Here is a 14,857-nt window from a genome sequence, read left to right as displayed (position 1 = left end):
TTCAATTCTCTAATTTGTTTATGATATGACATCTTATATTTAGATCAACTATCTATTTGGAGAAGGAAATAGCAAACTATTCTAGTATCCTTGCCAAGAAAACCCCAAATGGGGTCACGAAGACAAGACTGAACAACAACAACAATCTATTTGGAGCTTATTGTGGTATATGGTATGAGATGCTAATCTAAAGTTAATTCTGCCTCAAATGCTTTCCAATTTTCCTAGCAGTTACACACACACACACACACACACAATTTATTTTTTGTTACATTTTGAGTTTCAAGTCTCCCTTTCCCTGCCAACTCTACAAAAGAGAAGACTAATACTTGATATATATATATATATAACCACATAGTACATATTTTCATATATATCAGTTCTTCTCTGGAGATAGACAGCATTTTCCTTCACAAATCCTTTGTAGCTGATTAAAATATTCATATTACTCAGAATAGCTTAGTCATTTGCAATTACTCTTTGAACAATATTGCTGTTACTGTATACAATGTTCTCTTGGTTCCTAGTAGTTTACAAGGAATCTTTTCCTTAATATTTGGTGTCTTTGGATTTATTAGACATTACACAACTGTTTGATTGCTTCTGGGTTTTGTTTGTTTGCTTGCATGGTTTATTCCATTGATTAACTTTTCTATTTTTTAACGAATATCAAATAATTTAAATGATTTCTGCTTTATAGTTTGAGGTCTAGTATTGCTGTACTCCCTTCCTATTTTTCCATTGTTTTCCTTGAGGTTTTTGACATTTTTTCTTCTACCTAAATTTGATTATTACTTTGCCTCATTCTGTGAAATAACCCCTTAGAAGTTTGATTTGTATGGCACCCAATTGTATCAGTAGCTGAAGAAAATAAATTTAGATAATATTTTCATTTTTATTATATTGGCACATTTCAATAGTGAGACATGAATAGTTCTGTAATTAAAAAAACACCTTTATTTCTGTATAGAGTGTTTTATAGTTATATGTCTGGAGGTCTTGAGTGGGTTTTGATAAGGGAATTCAGAAATATTTTATACATTTTATGGTGATTCTGAATGAAATTTCTTTTTGTTTTTCTTCTTGCTGGGTTTTGTTAGCGTAGCAGCAAGCACTCCAAGCGTCCTCAGGGTTTGCAGCCACCACAGGTTCTTGGATCTGCTTTGTCAAAGGAAAGCAACTCAAAATGGGTTAACAAGCTTACTTTAATCAGTCAGACATATATCATTTACCTTGTTCAGGGGAAAAAGCTCAGCACCCCGAACTTCAAAGCATACAGGCAGAATTATCAAGACAGAAACAGATCAAGTAGACAGCTTTCCAAACTGTCCAACCATTACATCCATACCCAGTCAACATCTGGGTTTCTACATCTGGGTTTTTCAAAGCCGGGGGACTCTCAACAATGGCTTCCCAGAATTCAGATCAAATCACAGAACACTTCTCAAAGTGAGTCCCAAAACAAAGCTACACATCAGGGCTTATATAGCCTTCTCCTGGCTCAGAAAATGTAACAACCTTATTGACTCACTGGCCAATCAAGAAGTATTTACTGAAAAACAAGCCTCCCACCCAAGGCTTCAGGTGCACTTTAGCCTAGGGGCAGGGAAGATCTTCCAAATTTGCATATCCATTACAGTTAGTGATATACAGAAAGGTTGATTATGTTTGTGTTTATTTTATATCCTGCTAATTTATTGGTTATTATTTATTTCAGTTTATTTTTAGTTTAAATCTCTAGTGTTCTCTAAGTAAACCATCATATCATTTGCAAATAATGATAATTTTGTTTCTTCTTTGCCATTATCTATTCCCTCATTTACTTTATCTTGCCTTATTGCAATAGCTAGCATTTTGAGAACTTTGTCAGGTAATGGCAGAGACAATAACCATTCTTGCTTTACCTTAGATTTTATTGGAAAGGCCTCTAGCACTTCTCAGTTATAGGAAACATTACCTTTTAGTTTAAAGTAGATGCTGCTTACTATATGGAAAATAGAGACTTAGATTTGGAGGCAGAAAAGCCTGAATTAAATCTAGCCTCATATACTTTTACTAGCTGTGTGACCATGGGCAAATCATTTTAACCTCTGTTTGATTCAGTTTCTTCATCTGTACCTCCCAGAGTTGTTTTGAGGATATAATGAGATAATACTATAAAGGACTCTGCAAAGCTTAAATGCTAGCTATCATCATCATCATCATCATCATCATCATCATCATCATCATCATCCTTTTTAGAGTTTTAGCATAAGTATGTTAAAGTTTTTCAAAAGTTTCTATATCTAGCAAGATAAACATGAGTTTTATTTTTGCTATTAATATGATCTGTTATAATTTTAATTAGGTTAAACTAATCCCAAGTTCCTAGCATAAATTTAACCTTGTCATAATGTATGATCTTTTAAATCTATTTCTGTAGTCTTGTTAATATTTTATTCAATATTTTTTATATCTATATTGATTGGAGCTATTAGTCAAAAGTTTTCTTCCTCTGATTTATCTTTCCATGGTCTGAAAGTTAGCCCTATAAATTTGTCACTTAGAAGGAATTTGGTAACATGCCTTCTTTCTCTGTTTTTGCAAACAATTTGTGTAATTTTGGAGTTGTTACTTGTGTCTGTTGCAGCCTTCTGCATCCACTTATTAAGGCAGTCTGCTCCTTTAACTGCAAAATTTATATCACTAGCACTTATGAAATGTTTTTTGATAGGCTAAATTGTGATTTGACTCAACAAATACTGAATATATTAAAATCACTAACAGTATTATTTTCTTTTTTTTGCCTTTTTTGGGGGGGAGGGCAATTGCGGTTAAGTGACTTGCCCAAGGTCACACGGCTAGTAAGTGTGTCAAGTGTCTGAGGCCGAATTTGAACTAAGGCCTCCTGACTCCAGGGCTGGTGCTCTATTTACTGCGCCATCTAGCTGCTCCAATTTGTCCTTTATATTGCTGCCAAAATGACTTTTCTAAAAGGTAGGCCAGATCACACTACTCAGCAAACTCTAATGGCTCCCTATTACCTCTAGGATCAAACATACAGTCTTTACTTGGTATTCACAACATGTCCCCTTCTTACCTTTCTATTATATTATTTCTTGGTGTACAATCTGGGGTTGAACTATACTGGCCTTCTTGCTGTGTACCTCACACATAAACATTCCATTTACCATCTCTCCCCCTCATTTATTAGTCTTGGGGTCCTGGAACAAAGCAGCATCTCTCCAGCTGGATTTTAGAGGTTCCACTGAGAGGTGGAGGATGATGCTCTGATGCTATCACTTTGAGCCCCCACCTGTGTGCTTTCCCTTTTACGTCAGAATTATCGGTTGAGAATCGTTTTAGTTGGCCAGCTGTAAGCTTTTAGGAAGGAGTATTTCTTAAGTCAGTATAGGAAGAAAAGTGGTATAAAATATCCCCCCAAAGTCTATAACAGACTCTCTCACAATTACATATAGAGTCCAGAGGAAAGTGGGCTTAAGCTTAATGAGTACAGCTCTTAGTTGCTAGAATTTTCCCCCTCTCTAATTTGGGGAGTGTTTTAGAAGTTCCACTCAGGCATGGTATAGTTTCTTTGCTAGGCTCTCTGTCCTTGGCTTCCAATCAACACACCAATGTAGGGATTAGTTGATGTGGGGCTGCTGCTCGGACTCTGATGGGAAGTCTAATATCCTTCAACCTCTATAGAGCTCCTTTCTTCCCCAGTTTGGGAAAAGAGGAAACTCTCTTAGGATCAGAATTGAGAAGCAGAGAGAGGAAGAATGCTAATTACCACATTGTGTCACATAGACTTTCCCCAAGATCATTTAGTACAAGGCACTGGGGAAAGCATTCAAATAGCATATTACAGAACCTCCCCAAGTCACTAAAGAGCTATATAAGGTTTGGGATGATGGAATTTGATAACACATCTCAGGAGATTTATTGAGAAGAGCAAAGATTAAAACTGGGTGGAGGGAAAGGATAAAATAGGGCTCCATTGATTATTCTATTTCACTTGAAAGTCATTACCTCAGAATTTGTAAATGAGGCCCAACTTTGAATAGATCTCCTTGAATCAAGTAATGGCATTGTGTGAGACACTTGGTTTTGCCCTGTCTCAGAACAAGATAGATTCTGAGTCTGGAAGCAGAAAAGGGAGGGGAGGTAATTCAGAGCTGAACCAGAGAGAACCAACCACCCAAAGGAAACTAGCAAAAGAAAAAGTAGGACCAAACTGGCCAAGAAGGGATATTTCATGAAGGATGATTGGCTTTATAGGCATCTTGGATCAGGAGAAGACTTGAACTGATGCCATCCATCATACCCATTTAGTCAAGGATTAAGGGAAGTACCAAGAAAAAAGTCTGATCTTTTCCCAACTTCTCCTCCTGGTGCCTCCATTTCCACAGACACTGTAATATAATCTACTGCCTCATTACCCAAACTTTTCTGGCAACCTGAATCTTGCCTCAACCACAAAGAAGTCAGTGGTTAACTAGATATAGAAGTAAATGTAAATTAAGGTAGAGAGCCAAACCTCTGCCTAATTGTGAGGAATTTTCCTGATTTGGAGCTTGGAGCAATTGTGATTATATTCATACACTTTTATCTAAAATAAATTTCCTCAAACCATAGAGAAGGGAATCCATTGGACCTTAGGGGTCATTATATTGCCCCTAAGCTTAAAATAAGGTAATTATTATAGCTGGCTGTTATACCACATGTGTGCATATTGTCTCCCCCATTAGAATGCAAGTGTCTTGAGGATAGTGACTGTTTCATTTCTGTTTCTATATCTTTGGGCAATAGTCAGCACTTAATAAATGCCTTAGAGATGATGATGATGATTGTCATCATCATCATAACTAATATTTATATAGCACTTTAAGGTTTGCAAATCACTATACACATATTATCTCATGGGGTGACGATGATGATGATGATGATGATGATAAGGATAAGGATTAGTAGAACAGGATGTCTCAGAAGGTTATGGGATCCCCCTCAATGGAGGTCATCAGACAGAGGCTGGACAAATGCATGTTGACTATGTTTGTAAGAGGCTTCATTTTCAAGTGTGTTCTGGTCTAGATAACAACAGAGATCCCTTCCAGATCTGAAAGTCTATGATTCTGTGACCTGGATTTGAATCCTGCCTCTGTTTCTCATAACCAAGTCACTTGGTATAGATGACTTTACTTCTTTGAACATCTACCACCTATTTGAACATCTGCTTCTTCCTCTGTAAAATGAAGGGGTTGAATCAAATGACTTCTAATTCTCCTTCTAGTTTTGTCATGTAATCCTAGGATCCTATGTGATGGTAAAAGATGGGATTATAAAGAAAGCGGTTAGTAGAATTGTGGGATCAGGAAAAGAGAGAAAGGAAGAGAAGGAGAAATGAAGAAAACCCAGGATGGGCTGATTGAGATTGGAGACTCAGGTATAAAGAATTTAGAAGTATACTTTGTACTTAGAATAAACAAATAGCTAATTAAGGGCTTTGGGAAGATGGACAAAACCAAGTGCTAGACTGGTACCCACAAAATGCAAAAGTATATGAAAAGGTTTAGACCAAGTAGACATTAGAAAGAAATATTAGATCTTTAAATGGATGGCTAGCTTAACAAGAATTTTGTGGTTAAATCAGTGAGTTAGCTTAGTAAGTGGACACAAGAGGCTAAAAAAGGTCACAAAGAAAGTGGTGGCAGAGTGGGTGAAGCTAGGTTCAATTTAAATAAATGAATATCTTTGCCAAGTGCTCCATGTACCAAGACAAAAAATGAAAGGCCTTACCTTAAAGGGGCTTGTTATAGCTCTTGTGTTCATCCTTCATTTTTGAAGAGGACCAATGATATCATGGGTGATGTTTTGACTTAGTGTGAACTGGATTTAAGTGACACAGAGTTGCATAAAGTTGTTGGCCTCCTTCTCTATTCCAGAGTCATAAAAGACCAGTGGCAGGACAAAAGTCAAGATGACTGGTAATGGCCCAGCATGCTAAATACGTTTGAAGAGAGAGAAAACTAAGGAAAAACTGGAATACCAAGAAACGTTTTACATGGTAGTCTAATCCTGAAGAACTGTAAGCAATTAAAGTGAGGAGGAAGTGCAGATCATATATTAAGAACCATTTATTTAAAGGAATAGAAGTAAAAAGTGGAAAGTTCAGTCTGAGGAACAGTTTGGCTGGAACCTAGAGTGTTTCAAGGGAAATAATGTGATATAAGTATTAAAAGATAGGCTGAAGTGATAATGCAAAGGCCTTTAAATGTTAAGGTAATAAGTTTGTGTTTTATCCTAGAGTCAGTGATGATTCCTGAGCAAGGAGAGTGACGTGTTCTAGGGAGATCATTTTGGCAGGTGTATGATGGGTGAATTGCAGGCAGGGCAAGGGAGAGGGGAGACAGGAAGTATTAGAAGGCTTTTACAATTGTTTCAGTGAGAGGTGATAAAGGACTGAAGGTAGTCCAGTGATGAGAGAGAAGGGGACACGAGGGAGAGATATTCTGGAAATAAAGTCAGCAAGATTTGGTTATTTGGTTGTTGATTTTTTTATGGGGTGGGGGTGGGGAGAAGGAGTAAGGAAAAGGGAAGAGCCAAGGATGATTCCAAGGTATAAACTTGGATGACTGAAGGATGATGGTGGCCTCAATAGAAATACAGATATTTGTAGAAGGTACAGCATTTTAGGGGAGAAGATAATGAGTTCTGTTCTGGACATGTTGAACTTGAGATGCTCATAATATTTCATAGGCAGCCAAATTAACTCACCATAATACTATCAGCTGGGAGGGGCCAGGGCAAAGAGTACCTAAAAAGGTAGAAAATAAATTGTTTCCCAGAAAAAAGAGAGAAAAGAAACTTCTTCAAGAGGTAGAACAAAGGAATCTTCTTCCCTAGAGATAAAAGTTTAAACAGACTCAAAATTTAGTTGAAGCCAACTGGAAGTCAGAGCTGATACAAAGCATTTTTGTGCCCTAGGCAAAGTTTGAAAAGTCTATCTCTCTGCATTTCAAAATTGTTCCCTCTGGACTTCATTGTCCACCTAAGGGTTTGAGATATCATTGAGGCAGAGTCACCTCGATTTATAAAAAAATTAAATATCTATATACTGTAGAAAATGGAAATTTTCTGGTGTTAAAAAATGTGTATTTGCGAAAATAATCTTCTACTAGAAGATATAATGCAGATCCTTCCTTGTGGACAGCACGTGGATTCTAGGTTCTTAAAGGCTTTGCCAACACAGTGTGAGTTCTGGTTGTTGTTTAGTCATTCACTTGTGTCTAACTCATTGTGACCCCATTTGAGATTTTCTTTTCTTTTTTTCTTCTTGGAGGGCAGTTGGGGTTAAGTGACTTGCCCAAAGTCACACGGCTAGTTTTTGTGTTAAGTGTCTGAGGCCGGGTTTGAACTCAGGTCCTTCTGACTTCAGGGCCATTGCTCTATTCACTGTGCCACCTAGCCACCCCCATTTGGGATTGTCTTGACAGAGATACTGGAGTGGTTTGACATTTCCTTCTCTAGCTCATTTTTACCAGATGAGAAACTGAGACAAATAGGGTTAAGTGACTTGCCTAGGGTTACACAGCTACTAAGTGTTTGAGGCCAGAATTTGAACTCTGGAAGATGTCTTCTTGACTTCAGGCCCAACGTTCTGTCGACTCCACAGATACTGGAGTGGTTTGTCATTTCCTTGTCTAGTTCATTTTTACAGATGAAGGACAGAGAGAAATGGGGGTTAAGTAACTTGCTCAGGGTCACACAACCATATGTGTCTGAGGCCAGATTTGAACTCAGATCTTCCTGACTCCAGGTCTGGTGCTTGATCCACTTCTCCACCTAGTTGCCCCTGTGAGATATGGTGGACCTCACCAAATTGGAAAGACTTCTAGCATAGGCTGTATATCTTTCATCCAAGAACCAGCCTAAGTTTAGAAAGGCTGAAAACCAGAAGAATGACAACTAATTAATGGTTTTGGGAGAAATATCAACTCATGAGATGGGGCACACTGCAGTGAATTAGGAGAAACAGAACTTAAGTTTGAATGTCTCTGCTACCTAATGACACAGGGCAAGTCCCTTTAATTCTTTGGGTTTCAATACACTCAGTGTGCCCTTAGAAGTTTGCTAAGATCTCATCAGTAAAATTTGGACTAGATGGTCCCTGAGGCCCCTTCAAGTTCTAGATCTTTGATCCCATCATCCTATCCTGTAAAGACTAGCTAAAGTTTAAAGGGATTGTGGTCTGCATTGAGGAAAGGAGTTCTTACACTAATGAAATAACAGACTACTGAAGTACTGAGAAAGTAGAAAAAGGCATATTAGAAATCATCTCTAGATGATTTAGAATTGTTCTAGAATCATTCTCACTATACTTTACCCTGGCTTTCACACAAGCTGTCTGTCTTCAGTACTCCTTGAAGGGTGAAGTGAACAGAACGAAGAGAGCATTGTATACAGTAAGAGCAATATTATTTTTTATTATAATTTTTTTATTTTTTGCTTTTTGGAGGGCAATTGGGGTTAAGTGACTTGCCCAAGGTCACACAGCTAGTTTTTTGTGTTAAGTATCTGAGGTCGGATTTGAACTCAGGTCCTCCTGACTCCAAGGCCGATGCTCTACTCACTGTGCAACCTAGCCACCTGAAGAGCAATATTATTTTAAGAACGGCTTTGAATGACTAAGTCATTTTGACTATTATAAGTAAAAAATTAAAAATAAAGGACATAATGAAGAGAGGTGCTATCAGCATCCAGAGAAAGAACTGATAAATAGAAGTATGTACAGAGTGAGTTTTCTGATCATAGGCACTTGATTTGTTAAATTGTATTAAAGTGATATGGAGTCAACAGAAGAAATGTTATGTTGTGTGTAATACAGATTTACAGCTTCATGTGCTACCTTTTTTCTATTTTACATAGTCCATGGAAACCCTTATCTTATTTGTTAAGTTCAGAATAAATCAAATAAAGTAAATTTAAAAAGAAATGTTATATCCTTTATCCAGTGCACTAGTATAACAATCTGGATTCATTGAACTTACAATTTTGTTTGACATTTTTAATAGATGACTACCATGGTGTTACTAAGTATGTTTGGATGCCCTTAGAAATTCACTAAGATCTCAAGGTTATTCTATGTGCTGCCTCTGATTTTGTCAGAATTGATGGTTTACAGTGTGACCCCACCCCATCCCAAGTCTAATTCACTCTGTAACAAGGACCTTGGGAACTGGAATTAGTATAAAGATCTAGTTCTCTTTTAACCCAGTAGGTGATGAACATGCCCAAATGTCATTGACAACCTGTCCAGGAACTGGTGTCTATGGCAATGAGATACAGCAATAAAACAGTGATGAACCCATTGGAGTCAGAGGACCTAAGTTCCAGTGTTTGCTCAGCTACTCACTACCCATGTGGCACTTCTCTTAGGCAAGTCATTCAACCCCTCAGTTTCCTCATCTGGAAAATGAAGCTTTTGGATTAGATAACCTCCACATGTACTTCTATGATCCCGTGAGCCACAAAACCCAATCTCATTATTTTATTTTGATACCTCTTACACTCATGATTGAACTTAACAAAAAAAGCATTAAAGTTTTGTTTGAAACTTAACATTGAATATCAACAGCAACAACCAAACTTGCTCTGTAGTGATTTACATTTAAATGAACTGATTTTCATGCATAATGTCTCATAACCCCTCTTCAGACCCTCTCTCTAAGTTCTCACCAGGATTCTTTCATTTTTTCCTCATTTGATTGAAGTCAGTTCTTGTTCTTTGAGGTAGTTCTTACCTTTCTGTACCCCTGGGCTCTATCTCAGGAAACTTAAGCACATAGCTGAAAGTGGGGCCAACCTAGAGTTTAGACAGAATAAGTGGCCACCTACCAATGTAGTTAGAATTCAAAGGAAAGGGGAAAGGCCTCCGGACCTCCCAAATATCTATCTCACTAGCATGCTAATGCCTGAAATTCCTCCAATAGAGGACAATGCAAAATGCCAGAAATTCCTTTAATAGAGGACAATGCAATTCTTGGAGATAAGACTTAAAATGCAGATGCCCTGTGGATGGAGAGAGGGGAGAGGGGAGGGGGGAGGAGGAAGGGGAAAGGGAAAGGAAAGATCACACACTTAAATACATCTTATGACAAATATAAACTAAATGTAAATAATTGATGCCAGACCTTTCCCTTAGAGACAGTTTTTAAATTGGGGAGGGTATTGGTTTCCTGAAGTGAGGTGGAGGGAGTTAGGAAAAGTAAGAGAAAAGGAGCACTGTGGAGAGGGGGTGGAATTCTGGGTGCCTGAAGAGGGAGAGGGGTGAAGAGAACTAGAAGCAAAAGATGAACATAGTACAGAGATATAAAGGGCTAAAAAAATTGGTATTTGGTGACTGAAGAAAATCACTTCTTTGAGGCAGTTAGATGGTGAGGTGGATAGAATTGCTGGACCTGGAGTCAGGAAGACAAGTTCAAATATAGCCTCAAACACTCATTAGGTGTGTGGGTGTGACCCTGGGCAAGTCACTTAACTTCTGTTTACCTTAGTTTCTTCAAATATAAAATGGGGATAATAATAACACTTACCTTGCAGGACTATTTTGAGGATCAAATGAGGTAATATTTGTAAAGTATTAAGCACCGCACATAGAAGGCACTGTATAAATGCTTTTTTATTTCTTTTCCCTCATCCACTTTCTTCTCAGTTTTAATGCTATTAAAAGTAGCTTAGTATACATGTAGAATCAGAATTGCCAAAAGGTTTAGGGTTACTGATTCAGTTCAACTCAACAACATTTATTAAACTCCTACTATATGCAAGGCATATAGGAGTACAGACAAAAAATAATGAAGAAGCTTGCATTCTATTGGGAAATAACACATAAGTAAGGGTAACTATTTACAAAGTAATTTGGGGATTGGGATAGAGGGGAACACAACCAGTGGGGATGGGAGGGGAGGATCAGGAAAGACCTGAGGTGGTATTTTGACAGAGCCAAGAATTTAAAGGGGTGGAGCTGGGGAAGGAGAACATTCCTGGCTTGGGGATACCTGTTCAGAGGCAGGAGATGGAATGTTGTAGAGGGAGAACAGCAAATTGACCGCTTTGGTTAGAATGTGGATTGTGTGAGGTAGCTAAACATTCTTTTTTTAAAAAACTAATTAATTTTTAGTTTTTCCCACTCACTTCCATAAGATTTTGAGTTCAAAATTTTCTCCCCAATTCATCTCCCTCCAATCCAAGACAGCATGCAATCTGATATAGACTTTATATATATGTTCATATTAAACACATTTTCACATTAGTCATGTTGTAAAGAAGAACCAATGGGAGAAACCACAGGAAAGAAGAAACAAAAAAAAGGGAGAGAGAGCAAACAGTATGCTTTGATCTACATTTAGATTCCATAGTTCTTTTTCTGGATATGGATGTAGCTAAACATTTCTGCCATCCCTCTGGACCCTCTCTCCCTGTCAGTACTAGGATAATAGGACCAGAGATTTAGAGCTTGAAGGCATTGTAGTGGTCACCTAGTCCCCAAACTGCATTTTACAGATGAGGAAATGATGTCAGGATTCAAATCCAGGTCTTCTGGCTCTTTCTAGCAGTCTTTCTATTGGCCAACTTTTTACTTACTAAATTTGACATTTTTAGTACTCCAAGGTGCCTCCTCAGCTCTTCTGATTAAATACCATTTAGTCACATTAAAGCCTAGTTGACTGCTTCCCCTAAATTAGGTGTTAATCAGTCTTAAAAAATTTTTATTTTATTTTATTTTTAATTTGTGGGATAAAACAAGTATTTCCATAATATAGTATAATAATAAAAAAGATTACACATAAAACTGAAAATCTATTATGTACAACTTGCTATTCCTTTTAAATATATAATATAGTTTACATGTAAATTTCTTTTTCCCTCTTTTTTTTCTCCCCTCCCATTCCTGCCTTAGACATGCCTATCATTAGATACAAATATGTATGTTTTGGGGCAGCTAGGTGGCACAGTGAATAGAGCACTGGCCCTGGAGTCAGTAGGACCTGAGTTCAAAATCAAGCCTCATGCACTTAACACTTACTAGCTGCGTGACCTTGGGCAAGTCACTTAGCCCCAATTGCCCTGCCTTCCCCCCTCCAAAAAAAATAAAAATAAAAATCATTCTAGATATACTTCTATTTATCAATCTTTAGTACTTTGTGGCTTCTGGTTGTCACTAGTCTAGGAATCAATTAGTCAATCAATTCAAATCAACAGGAATTTATTGAGACTGTCTAGGTGATGGAGATACAAAGACAAAAGTGATGTAACCTTTGCCCTCAACTAGTTTACAATCTAGTCAGGGGAGACATCATGTACATATATAGATATATAGAAAAATAGATACAAGTAATTTTAGACTAAAGCACTAATAGCTGATGGAAGTTTGGGAAGAGATTCATGTATAAAATGACACTTGAGTTGAGCCATGAAAAAAAGCTAAGGATTCTTAGGCAAACTTATATGGAGTGGCCAGATGGGTAGAAGGATAACTGAGAGAGAGCAGTTTCATGAAAATCCAGAGAGGAAAGTGAATACAGGACTAGAGCTGGCCTCTAAGTGGTCAACAGTGTCAAATGCTGCAGAAATGTCAAGAATTATAATGCTTGATAAAAGGCCATCAGATCTAGAGATCAATGGTAAGGCAATGGTAACTTTGGAGAAAGTGGTTTCAATTGAGTAATGAGGTTGGAAGCAAGATTGCAGAAGGTTTAAAAGGGAGTGAGAGGAGAAAAATTGGAGACAGTGAATGTAAGTAGGTATTTCTCAGGGTTTGGCTGAGTTAGATACAGGAAGATAGCTTGAGGTGATGGTAGGGTCTACAATGTGATTTTTAAGGATGAAGAAGACTTGAGGGTGTTAGTAGAAAGGACTAATTTGTGTGTGTGTGTGGTCTGTGGTTTGTCCTTTGTTCTCAAAGAGGACCATGACTTCAGGAAGATGATGCTATGACTTGTAAGTGAATTGGATTTAAGTGACTGTGCAAAGTCACCAGCCTCACTTGACTGAAGAGCCATCTGGTTCCAGTGGTCAGATATAGATCAGGATGACTTGAAGTGGCCCAGTAGATAGCAGAGAAAGGACTAATAGGGAATTACTGAAGATGAGGGATAAGGGGGATGATTGTGGGCACAATCTGTTGAAGGAGAAAGCAGAGGGACAAGGCAGGATCAAAGATACCTGTTAGAGGGGTTGGAGGAGAATGGTCATCTCTTCATTAGAGACTAAAGTTAAAGATGTTAGGAGGGATTAAATCAAGAGGAAGTGAGATGAAGAGAAAGGAAGAAGTGAGAATTCTCACCAAATTTCCTCTAAGGAAGGTATTTCCGGTTATACCACTTAATTCTGGGCTGTGACTAGTGACATAGAAGTAGAAAACCAGATTATAAAGACTAGAGCAGGTCCTTTGGGAAAACTTAGTCTAGGCCAGGATATCCAGCTCTTGACAAAAATGAAGTTATGCAAAGTAGCATCCATGTTCCTTCTTCTATATGGCAGATTGACAGGTACAAAATACCTCTGTTTGATAATGAGGTTCATTTCTCAATAGTTTTTACCCACTCTGAAGGAGTGCGGCAAAAATCAGACTTAACGGGGCAGCTAGGTGGTTCAGTGAATATAGAGCACTGGCCCTAGAGTCAGGAGGACCTGAGTTCAAATCCAACCTCAGACACTTGACACTAGCTGTGTGACTTTGGGCAAGTCACTTAACCCCAATTGCCTTGCCTTCCCTCCTCCAAAAAAAAAAATCAGACAAATTTGTGAAGAGGGAAAGCAGTATTCTTCCCAGTAGCAAAACTGCTCCAGACTGTTCTCCACAATTGTTCTTTCCTCCCTCCCCTTTTATTTTACCTTCTTATCTCTACTTTTTTACTTTGCTTAGGTTTGGGGATTGGAGGTAGGAATGAAGGCAGGGGTGGGTTTGGGTGTGATGTGCTCAACTTTGATTTGAACAGGGGAAGGTGGGGAAGTGAAAGAAATATTATCCTTTCTCTTCCCCTCTCCCTTCTCCTTAGCCACCCACACCCTACCTTAAACCTTAAATAAAATTAAAATACTTCTAAGAACTGAAACTTCATTCCACCCTCTGCAAGTCCTTGATTTGCAAGATGCTTCTTCTGAAATAAAATTCTTAGAATATATCCATTGAATCAGCACTGAAGAGAGGTTTGATGCAACACAATTGTTCTGGGCTAGAGAAATAAAGCAAGAGTGATGAATCAGAAAAAACATGAGCCTGGGAGTCAGTTGACCTGGGTTCTAAACTCTGTGTTGCCACTGTGATATTAGGAAAAGGCATAACCTCTCAGTTCTTGTTTTCTAATAATAAAACCTACCTTTATAAAATTCTTTTTTTATGACTTGGTGAGGTAGTTAGTGTAAGCATTATTATCATTACTATTTATAAAATATGAAACTGACTTACCTATGATGGAACAGCTAGCAAGTACTGAAGCTTGGATTGAAATTCAGATCTGTTGATTCCAGTCCTGTCACTGTTTCCATTATACTTGCTTCTTGATTCTTTATCGGCATCACGAGTTTGCCTGGGGGTGGTAAGGGACAGGAGATCTCTGGGATTCTACCATCTCTGGGATTCTATAGCTCCCTGACTCTAGAATATTTACAATCAATCATCTGTAAGATAAAATGGAATGCACTACAGGACCAAAGAACTTAGAGCTGGAACTAGTACTTAGATAGTTTTAGAACTAGAAGGAAACTTGCAGACAATCTAATTATCTCTCTTCTTTTTACAGATGAGGAAATTGAGACCCAAAGAAGATACAACTGGTTAGTGCCAAGAAGCACTGGAAGAATACTTTAAGGG

The 14,857-nt window shown here is 38.0% G+C and overlaps 2 long non-coding RNA genes across 3 annotated transcripts in view; one reads left to right on the top strand and one right to left on the bottom strand.

Moving 5' to 3' along the window:
* LOC138153028 (uncharacterized) overlaps nucleotides 1-14,857 on the top strand; it is a 31,561-nt gene that overhangs the window by 12,529 nt on the left and 4,175 nt on the right. For both annotated transcript variants that reach the window (XR_011166275.1, XR_011166274.1), the window contains exon 2: nucleotides 14,787-14,856. This is a non-coding gene — a long non-coding RNA (uncharacterized lncRNA). The remainder of the gene's footprint in view (nucleotides 1-14,786; nucleotide 14,857) is intronic.
* On the bottom strand, nucleotides 935-14,846 carry LOC138153029 (uncharacterized). The gene is made up of 2 exons (XR_011166276.1): nucleotides 14,453-14,846; nucleotides 935-1,158 (listed from the first exon to the last, which is right to left on the bottom strand). It is a non-coding gene; the product is annotated as an uncharacterized lncRNA (long non-coding RNA).

The sequence above is a fragment of the Petaurus breviceps genome, unplaced genomic scaffold (assembly GCF_028583685.1).
Source record: "Petaurus breviceps papuanus isolate PSGF00001 unplaced genomic scaffold, PetGlider_PUasm1.0 90977, whole genome shotgun sequence".
In the NCBI taxonomy this organism is placed as follows: domain Eukaryota; kingdom Metazoa; phylum Chordata; class Mammalia; order Diprotodontia; family Petauridae; genus Petaurus; species Petaurus breviceps.
The sequence above is the reverse complement of the archived record's forward strand: the minus strand, read 5'-3'. Positions and strand labels throughout refer to the sequence as shown.